This window comes from Grammomys surdaster, unplaced genomic scaffold, assembly GCF_004785775.1.
Source record: "Grammomys surdaster isolate TR1022 unplaced genomic scaffold, NIH_TR_1.0 263, whole genome shotgun sequence".
Lineage (NCBI taxonomy): Eukaryota > Metazoa > Chordata > Mammalia > Rodentia > Muridae > Grammomys > Grammomys surdaster.
This window is the reverse complement of record NW_021604704.1, coordinates 3,411,693-3,421,945: the sequence shown is the minus strand read 5'-3', so window position 1 is coordinate 3,421,945 and position 10,253 is coordinate 3,411,693. Positions and strand designations below refer to the sequence as shown.

The following is a 10,253-nucleotide window of genomic DNA, read 5'->3' as shown; positions in this document are numbered from 1 at the left end:
CTAGTTAATACATATTCAGGCTCCATGTAAGCAAAAATGATTTTTATTTTTCTGTTTCCTTTTCTTTCTTTCTTTCTCTCTCTTTCTTTCTTTTCCTTGTTTTTTGAGATAGGATTTCTCTGTGTAGCCCTGGCTGTCCTGGAACTCACTCTGTAGACCAGGCTGGCCTCGAACTCAGAAATCTGCCTGCCTCTGCCTCCCAAGTGCTGGGATTAAAGGCATGCGCCACCACTGCCCGGCTCCGTTTTCCTTTTCTTTTTCTTTTTTTCAAAAGTATCTTAGAGCCCAGGTTGGCCTCAAATCACTATGTAGTGGAGAACCCAAACTTCTGATCATCCTGTTTCTGTCTCCTGAGTGCTGAGATTACAGGTGAACATTACCATACTTGGTTTATATGGTACTGGGGATTGAACTCATGGTCTTGTTCATGCCAGACAAGCCAACTGCTAACTGATCTACATCTTCAACCCCTGTTTACTGTTGTCAACATCCTTGTTTGAATCTCTTTGAGAAATGTGCATTATCTCTGTAGGTAGTTTTGGATTTATCTTTTTTTTTTTTTTTTTTTTTTTGGTTTTTCAAGACAGGGTTTCTCTGTGTAGCCCTGGCTGTCCTGGAACTCACTCTGTAGACCAGGCTGGCCTCGAACTCAGAAATCCTCCTGCCTCTGCCTCCCAAGTGCTGGGATTACAGGCGTGCGCCACCACCACCCGGCTGTGTCTAAGATTGTTAACTCACAATAGGAAGGACAAACTAGATCCCAAGGAAATGGCTTCTTTTCCTTCTAATGTCCTCTTCAGTCATAATCTGTCCCCATAGATTCCTAGGAACACTGTCTTGCTATGATCCATGGCCCTGGGGTCAGAATGGTATTTATCCTCATGGCAGAGGGATGGCCAGGTCCTCAGAAGACTTCCCAGAAGTGCTTGCTTGGAGTTTGTCTCAGTAGTACTGACTTCTTGGAAAATGAGCTGTAGTCTCCTTTCCACATAGCTAGGAGAGGGGTAAGAGTCACCAGCTAGTTATTTTTTAACTCAAGTTATTTTTCACCGTTACTTTCTGACCATTGTCAATTCTGGGCAATGTTTGAGATGGGCTGCCAGTTCCAGGTGAGGGATACTAGTATTAACAGAAGTTCCCAGGAGAAAAAAGCAACACCCACATGGTAGCCAGTCTTTGCTACTTTGTGGGTTCTTTTTTCTACCATTTATCGCCATGGTTTCACCCCCAAACACAAGGATAGAGGGGAGAGAGGAATTAGGAAAATTCCTGAATCTAATTTCTTTTCTTTTGTTTCTTCTTTGGCCATGGCTACACAAACAATGCTCCAAAATAAACAAAAAAACCACCCACCCACCCTGACCGCTTGGGGGCCCTCGAATTTATATAACTTTTGAAAAGTTCCCAGAATTCCAAATGTCAGACAATCACAAAAATGATCTGCAGCTGGCAAAACCCTCCTCCTGCTAGAGCAAGAGGTAAAGTCATAGTCAGCTGCTGTGGGCAATCCAAAGCAGCCCCGCATCACCACACCTGGGATTAAAATAAAAACACATTCCTCTATTTCAGTGTTTTTAAAGAAATCAAAATTCTAAAATAGTCACTACACCTACATTAACATTCTACAAGGCTGATTGACCAATTAGAAGTTCATCGATTGTGAAGAGTTGAAATTTGCAGGTCTAGAGCCAAACTTTCTTCAGCCGTCTGAGCCCTCTAAATAGCCATTTATTGCTCACTTTGTGTTTGACCTAACATCCTTGTAACTATTAGGTAAATGCTTTTGGAATGTACAAAAATTCTCCCAGCTTCCATTAGCCTAATTGCTAAGAATGTTCTCGGGGGTCTATAGCTGAGACCTCATCACTTTGCTCTAATCTTCCTACCTGATGGACCCACCAAAGTATTTGAAAAGTGTCTTGATTTGTGACTTTCTTTGTTCTATTACTATAAAAACAATAAAACTGTTAGCATGTTAGGACATGGTACTCAGAGTAACCAAAATCTGAGGCAATGCTCACTCACATTCGGCCCCATAAGAAACTCTTCTTGGCTTTGAGGTGAGAGAACTATGCTTATGCTTCTGTTGGTTTGTTTGGTTTGGTTTTTTTGCACTGATTCTAGTATTCTTTTTTTGTTGTTGTTGTTGTTTTTCCGAGACAGGGTTTCTCTGTGTAGCCCTGGTTGTCCTGGAACTCACTCTGTAGACCAGGCTAGCCTTGAACTCTCAAACTCAGAAATCTGCCTGCCTCTGCCTCCCAAGTGCTGGGATTAAAGGCGTGCACCACCACTGCCCAGCTGATTCTAGTATTCTTAGAAATTGCTTTTGTGATGGAATTGGTCAGTGTTATGATAAAATGGCAGAAGATACCAAAGATCACCATGCAACAAATCTCACATGCAAGATATATTGGTGGTGGTGGGGGGATGCAGAGCCTGCCTCTGAGCGAGGGTGGAAAGAGAAGGTACTAGCTTTTTATAAGGGGGTATAGTGTATGTACGTGTATATGGAAGGTACACAACTCATCATGACAATGGAAATATGTCCCATTTTGGTGGCTGATGACTTGCCTGCTGTTGCTAGGTTACTGAAAGTGGGCTTAGGGGTGGGGTTTTCCAACAGATGGGGTACCTCGGTGGCAAAGGTTTTCTGCTAGAAAGAAAGGAGCATACTTAGGCCTGAGCTTCAGGGAGGTTAGTGACATTACACTTTTTGAGGCTCCCAATGGAGGCCTAGGCCTGGATTAGGTTTCTGAATGGCTCCTAAGCAAGCCTAGAGCAAATTCACAACATACCTTGAACTTTCCTGGAGTTTTCCCTCTGGTTCAAATTCCTTCCTAAAACAAGCTCCATCTCCAGGGCATGGACTGGGGCGTGGGGTGTGGCCAGAGCAGGTGAATAACACAGGTTATAACAATCCTGACCCACATGAGGATATTCTAAAAACCACGGAGGTAGCTCAAACCTTTAATCCTAGCGCTCGGGAGGCAGAGGTGGGAGGATCTCTGTGAGTTTGAGGCCAGCCTGGTCTACAGAGAGAGTTGCAGGCCAGCTGGGGCTACACAGGGAACCCCTGCCTCAAAAGAAACAAATACCTGCTTTTTTTTTCTGCAAGTGTGTGTGTGCGCGCACACACACTCTCAGGTGGACAACTCTAATTAAATGTAGTGGCCTGAAACAAACAAAAAAGACATGAAAATAGGAGGTGGATTTTTGGAAAAGAAATGAGTTTGGTGGAGAAGTGGGAGATGTGTGTGTTGGTATCAGGCTGGAACCCAGTGACATCACATCTAGGCGACCCCCACATCATTGCCAAAGCAACCGCCATACACTCCCAGAATCCACCTGGCTACCTCGCCTTTACCTGGAAGAGGCTATGTCACTGCCCATATAAAACAGGCAGAACTCCCTGACCTCGCTCTCTTCCTCCGCCATCTTCCTCTATTTCTCTCCCCCCACCTTTGCCCTATCTCCTGAATACACACCCCCTCCCGGAACCGTTTGGTCTGGTGTTGTCTGTTCTAAGCCATGTGCGGACGTCTAACAGTGTGTGTGATTAAAGTGCATCATGTATGTATGTATATGGAATTGGGAATAAATAAAGACTCTAACCCTCAAGTTAGGACCCTCAAAATGGGCTTGGGAGTTGTTACTGGACCACTGTTCTTAGCAGTGTAGCCCACTGACTAAATCTTTCTGGGTTTTTCGTTATTACTTGTTAAGTGGGCTTATTGAGGACAGGTGGCTGAACCTGGCTAGCTCAGGGCTGTCAAGAGCTCAGGTTCTCTCACTCTAAAAGTAATGAGAAGCCTAAGTCTTTTTTCACAGTTCCTCAGAACACAGACATTTCTAGCCCCCCTCAGGAAGGTCTTTGGTTTCTTCCTCCTGAGAACAAAGCTCACCTCTCCCCACCGGCACTGGAATTTCTTTGTTCTGGGAAGTCAAGGGGCTGGCTGGAGTTTTCCTGGGGCACAGTCCCCTCCAGCCACACTCTCACTGGCTTCAGAGAGAGAGAGAAGTGGAGAAACTCGGTGATTCATCTGGCTTTGGGAAAAGAAAAGGGCAGAGGTGAACCTCGGCTTATTTATTCGTGACTGAGAAAGCTGCCTGAGACACTCAAGACAAGACATAAAGGCCGAGCAAAATGTAGCAAGGATCTGGGTGGAAGCCCATGAGGAAGCCATTAATCCATTAGCTTTTCTTAAAAAAAAAAAAAAATCCAAACACCATCTGCCCACCTACCACAATTCCTAGGGAGGGAGGCCTGTGACCCAGGAGCATGTAGTGGCTGTCCTCCGGGAACAGTGGATCTGCTGTTCTTCACAGGAAAAAAAAAAAAACCAAATGCAGATTCTGGTGCATGAAGTCATCGCTCACCCCTCTTCTGCTTTTTGTCTGACACCGAGGCAGGCACACGAGGCAGCCTTACTCATTCTGGTGATGAGCCCAGGGACAAAGAAAAACCCGCAGTGGCTTTCTGACTTATTCCAAAAGGAACACGGGGGCAGGGCACAGAAATAAACTGCAGTTTTACAGGTTAAAGATAAACGGAGCTCAAAAGAGTGAAATTTCATTCTGTTTAAAACCAAAATCCAAAAAATCGGGGCCGGCTGAATCTAGCCAAGTGTTAAGCCTAGGGACTTGAGTTCCATCTTAGGACCCACCCACATGGGTCCACCAACTCCCCGCCATTAATCCTCTGACCCCCACAGGCATGTTATGGCACGCATGCAGCCACTAAATCGATGAATAAATACAATAACAATTAAAATAAAACACACTGAAAACGAAAATTGGGGGGGTGGAGTAGTGGAGAACTTGACATCATATCCACGAAAAATACTCGGGTGTGGGGCTCAAAGTGATACTGAGACAGGCTGTTGGGAGTAAGGGATGTATTTACTAGAAGAGTTATTAACGCCACGGACAGACAACAGGAACGGCAAGGATTTTGAAGAGAGGAATCAGGGTCTATGTGGTCGAAGTGGGCCTGTGTGCCTCTTAGAGGGAGAAGATTGCAGAGCAGGCGCCTGCCGTCAGATTCCCAGGCAGAGGGTAGCGAAGGGGGTGGGGTGGGGGTGGAAGCATGTGTAGCCACCAATGCCGCCTTTGAAGTAAGCTCACTTCCCCAGGTTAGAAACGCTGGCACCTGGAAGTCTGTGAGCTAGAGATGTGCAGACAATGTCTCCGCGGCGTGCTTGGCTGAGATTGCATGGGGGATGAGCTGCTGCAGGCACTGTGAGCAGCTGCTCAATTCTGCTATTCCATTCTTACACCCAAGATCCTAGGCCCAGTCAGTCCCCATCACACCACCCCTATAAAACAAATACCACGTGGCAGAAGTGTCCGTAACCCTAGCACCAGTAAAGCTAAGGCAGGAGTGTTAGTATTTTGTCTATACTGCGCCCCACAGTTACCTGGCAACAGCCAGGCGTGCCTGACTGACTATATATAAGGGGCTACTTGCCCCCTCCTTTCTCTCTTGCCTTCTTGCTCTGTCCTCTTGCTCCTGCTCCCTCTCTCCACGTGCTCGTGGCCGACCTCTATTCCTCTCGTCCCCTCTCTGCCTTTCTGTCTCTACTAACCTTTCAACTCCCCTCCCTATGCCCTGAATGAACTCTGTACTATACTGTAGTCGTAAGGCTGGTCCCTCAGGGAGAAGGGATGCCTCGGCATGGCCCCGCGGAGGCGCCCCCTTCCCCCACACCTGACTGCACATCCACCAAACATATTCCTTCTCTCTTTATCTTTTTATAAAACACAATAAGAATTACTGCTAGTCATCTACTGCTACAGGATGAGACCTCGTCTTGAACAAGACAAAACAAAACAAAGAAATAAGACAAACTGAACAAAAAGACGCCCCTCCCCTTAACTCTGGCTACCGGGAGTTGTGCCTGGGCTTGCTTAACTTCCAATCAACACCGAAGGCTCAATGTTAATTTGCAACCAGGATGCTGGGCTTCAACCTACATTCTAACTCTCAACACAAATCCTTGAGGCATAGTAATCATCCTTAAATAGAAAGCTATTGGGGAAGGGAGCGGGGAGGAGAGAGGAGGGGAGAAGGCAACTGGAGAAGAAGGAAAGGGAGAGAGGGAGGGGGAGGGGAAGGGAGAGAGGGGGAAGTGAGAGAGAGCAAGACCGCCAAGCAGTGAGTGCGCAGAGCCACGCCTCAATCCGAAGGGTTCCCAGCACAGATAAGAAACCCCCACAGCTGAAGTCGCATACAGCCCACTGGGAGAAAAGGCCACTTCCTGTTTACTGCCTTCCAGCTGGGGGTGGGGAGCGGTGATGGAAGCCATTGCTTGTAGCTGTAGGAAAGAATCGAAACTGCTGGGTTAGGGCAGCAATTGCAGCATTGCATCTCATTACTCTGCTCGCCCGCGGACCAGGCAGAGCTAATACCATAATAATACCAAGGAGGTGCGGGGGCCTCGCGGCAGGTGCTGTCATCTAGCTTTGAGTAACCACGCAACATCCTTCCGGGGGCAGAGATGGGGAACAGATACCAGCCTTAGTGCACCCCCCCAAACCTCCCCCCGATGCCGCATCAGGGCTGTGCTGCGGAGGCTCCATGATGCAATCGCAGTCGCAGATTCGCAGCTCAAAGACTTGAGTCAGGATTGGGCTTGGTTTTGAGTCCTCCCCCTCCAGTAGCTACTTCCTCCACAGTATCTCTCATCACTTGGGCTTTTAGGTTTTAGCACCGGACTGTGGGGCGGAGTAGTTAATCCCTTGGCATTGCTAATGCCTCTAAACACATCATTCTTTCCATCCCCCACCCTGGGGCTCTCGGGAGAAAACGATCCAATCCGAGGCCACGCAGCACTTCTGAGCAGGATAATAGAGCTTCTGACCTCAGCATAGGAATGTCTAAACTTAGTTGTGGCTCCTGGAAAAAAACATGTGCCAAGGACCCGACCCTGTTTGATCGATGGAGAGAGTGTCAATGGCTCTAGGTGCTTTGCAAAGCAGTTTGGAGGTTCTTTTAAGAAGTCAAGCTTGAGGGGCTGTGTTGACACAAGCCTCTGTAATTCCAGCACTCCGGAGGCAGAGGCAGGTGGATCTCTGAGTTCGAGGCCAGCCTGCTCAAAAGAGAGAGAGTTCCAGGACAGCCAAGGCTATTGCACAGAGAAATCTTGTCTCAAGAAACAAACAACAAAAAGTCAACCATGGTTGCCAGTCCCCTACGATGTCCATTTCTAAGTATTTAGCCAAGAGAACTGAGAACATAAAGCCTACCCAAACACTAATACATGACTATTCCCAACAGTGTTGTTCCTAATGAGAAGGTCACAATGATTAACTAACAAACGAACAAACAAAATCTGGTGTATGTGTAACACAGAAGATGCCAGGCATGGTGATGCACACCTTTAATCTCAGCACTCAGAAGGTAGAAGCAGGGTAATCTCTGTGAGTTCGAGGCCAGCTTGGTCTACAGAGCAAATTCCAGGACAGCCAGGACTACACAGAGAAACCCTGTCTCAAAACAAAAACAATAGCGACAAAAAAAAAAAGGAATGACGTGCAAACTGTGGTAACCCATGCTAGTAATGGTGGCACTTGAGAAGTAGACAGAGAAGGACTGCCACAAGGTTGAGGGCTATATGATAAGACTTGTGTCAACAAATGGAAAAATAAAAGCCAGCAAGATGCCTTAAAGGGGTTAAGATGCTTGTCCCCAACTCTTACAACCTAAATTAAAAATCCCAAGATTCACCTGTTGGAAGGAGAAAACTGACTCTAAATTCTTTAACTTACACACACATGCATATACACACCATAAATAAATCAATATTTTTTCTTAAAAAATGTACTGATGGCTGCTCCATGGGGCGTGAGTCTAGGAAACACTCTAAGCTTTCAGAGCCGAAGGGTCACCTATTTTTGCTCACTTTTGTGTTTTGAGACATGGTGTTGTAAATTAGGTGCCCTGCCAGCCTGCTCAGGGACCCCTATCAGGGGTGGTGCAGTCACCCCGAGCTTGCTCAAGCTCTCTTTTCACTCTCTCTCTCTCTCCCTCTCCCCCCTCCATCTCCTCTTGTAAGGGTCCATGACTTGCTGAAGAATGATACCCCTGACTCAAATAGTATGTAAATGCAAAGAGCGTGTTATTCTGCACAAGTCCAGCATGCTGGGATCTCCCATTACCAAGGCAGAGAGACAACCAAGTGAGCTCGCAGGCCTGATTGAAAGCTCATTAAAGCATCGGGGTAGGTGACCTTTCTCTTGCTCCATCTCTAGGGACATTCCATTACCCAGGTGTGGAGACTGGAAACTGACGTCTGGAAACTGTTGCTGACCATTGTCCTTTCTTCAAGCTAGGTGGCGGGGCAGCTTCTGAGGGCAGGGCAGTTTCTGACTAGCTGCCTGAAGCCTGGGTTTTTTTTTCTAGTAACTGACTTGCCTGGACTTGCCCAGTTTTTACCCAGTTTGAAGCCTGTCGTAGAGTCAGCCTAGCCTTCACACACATACTCTGTCCATCTCTTCTCTATCTCTCTTATTCATTCTCTGTCTCCCAGTTTCTCTTCATCTCTCTCATGACCTCACTCCAAGATGGCCTTTAGTTCTCTCTCCTCCCCCAATAAACCTCTTGTGTTATTTCGGTTCTGTGGCGTAATCTCTTAGTGGCATACCTTAGCCCTGGATCCACCAAAGGTACCTTTTCACCACTATATCCTAACACAGAGTGATGTGCTTATAAAAAGTTAAAGAAATATAGAATATGTTCTGTGGGTATGTGGTGAGGTATGGGAGAAGGGGATGCCTCAGCGGGTCCATGCAGAGACATCCCTTCCCCCTGAGGGACCAGCCACACAATGGTATAGTATAGAATAGAGTTTATTTAGGGCATGAGGAGGGGATTTAAGAGGGTAGGAGAGGCAGAGAGAGGGAGAATGTAGAGAAGTAGAGGTCGGCCATAAGTACCTGGAGAGAGGGGAAAGGGAAGAGGGAAGGGGTGAGGGGACAGAGGGAAAACAAGAAGGCAAGAGAACAGATCAAGAGAGAGAGGAGGGGGCAAGCAGCCCCTTTTATAGTGGGTCAGGCCTACCTGGCTATTACCAGGTAACTGTGGGGTGGAGTTTAGACAGAATGCTAACACAGGGACTCATGGAAATCAGATTGGCTTCCAACTCGGTATGTAGCTAGGGATAACTTTCACCTCCCAAGTGCTAGGATCACAAATCTCATTTTACCATGCCCAGCTTAACCATTTTGTTTATATGGAGAGTCCAGCCCAATACACCATGATAGGCAGATAGCAGATTCATGGTTGCCAGAGTTGAGGCTTGAGGATGGGAAATGACTGCTAATAGGTAGGGGATTCCTTTTGGAAGAGACAGAAACGTTCTAAAATTAGGTATCGGCTGGTGAGATGGCTCAATGGTTAAGAGCACTCATTGTTCTTGCATTGAATCTGAATTGGTTAGCATCCACAAGATGGTTCATAAATGCCAGTTCTAAGGCATCACATGGCTTCTGACCGTGGAAGGCACCATGGTGCATATACATATATGCAGGCAAAGCATTCATATACAAAAAAATAAATAAATGAATGCATCTAAAAAATTTAAAAATATAATTAGTAGTGATGGTTACAAAATTCTGTGGTTATGACAAAGCCCATTGAACTATGTATTTTCTCTTCCTTCCTTCCTTCCTTCCTTTCTTTCTTTCTTTCTTTCTTTCTTTCTTTCTTTCTTTTTCTTTCTTTCTTTTTTGCATTGTTGGACATGGACGCCAGAGTGTCTTGCATACCACTGCTCTGCTCCATCCCCAGTAGAAGTTAAAAGAATAAATTTTATGGGATGTGAACTACAATTCCAGTTTAAGCCATTACCAAAGTCATATCTGCCTACCTCCAGAGATTCCTGGGAGCTGAGAATCTGCTTTTTAAATGTTTGTTCCAGCCAGGCAGTGGTGCCACACACCTTTAATCCCAGCACTTGGGAGGCAGAGGCAGGCGGATTTCTGAGTTGGAGGCCAGCCTGGTCTACAGAGTGAGTTCCAGGACAGCCAGGGCTATGCAGAGAAACCCTGTCTTGAAAACCAAATAAAATAAATGTTTGTTCCAGTTTTGTCTTTATGAGACAAGGCTGGCCTTGAATTTCTGATCCTCTTGCCCTCTCTTTATCATGTGCTAAAATTTCAGGTATGTGCCTGGCTTGGATGCTGGTGATGAACTTAAGGCCTGCCACACTAGGCAAATGCTCCTTCACTGAGCTATAATCTCAGCCTGCCCTCCC

General features: G+C 46.4%; 1 long non-coding RNA gene across 1 annotated transcript; it reads right to left on the bottom strand.

The window, feature by feature from the left end:
• Positions 1-845: 845 nt before the first annotated feature.
• On the bottom strand, positions 846-4,315 carry LOC114628067. The gene is made up of 3 exons (XR_003712440.1): positions 4,243-4,315; positions 3,903-4,044; positions 846-993 (listed from the first exon to the last, which is right to left on the bottom strand). It is a non-coding gene; the product is annotated as an uncharacterized LOC114628067 (long non-coding RNA).
• Between the last annotated feature and the right edge of the window lie 5,938 nt (positions 4,316-10,253).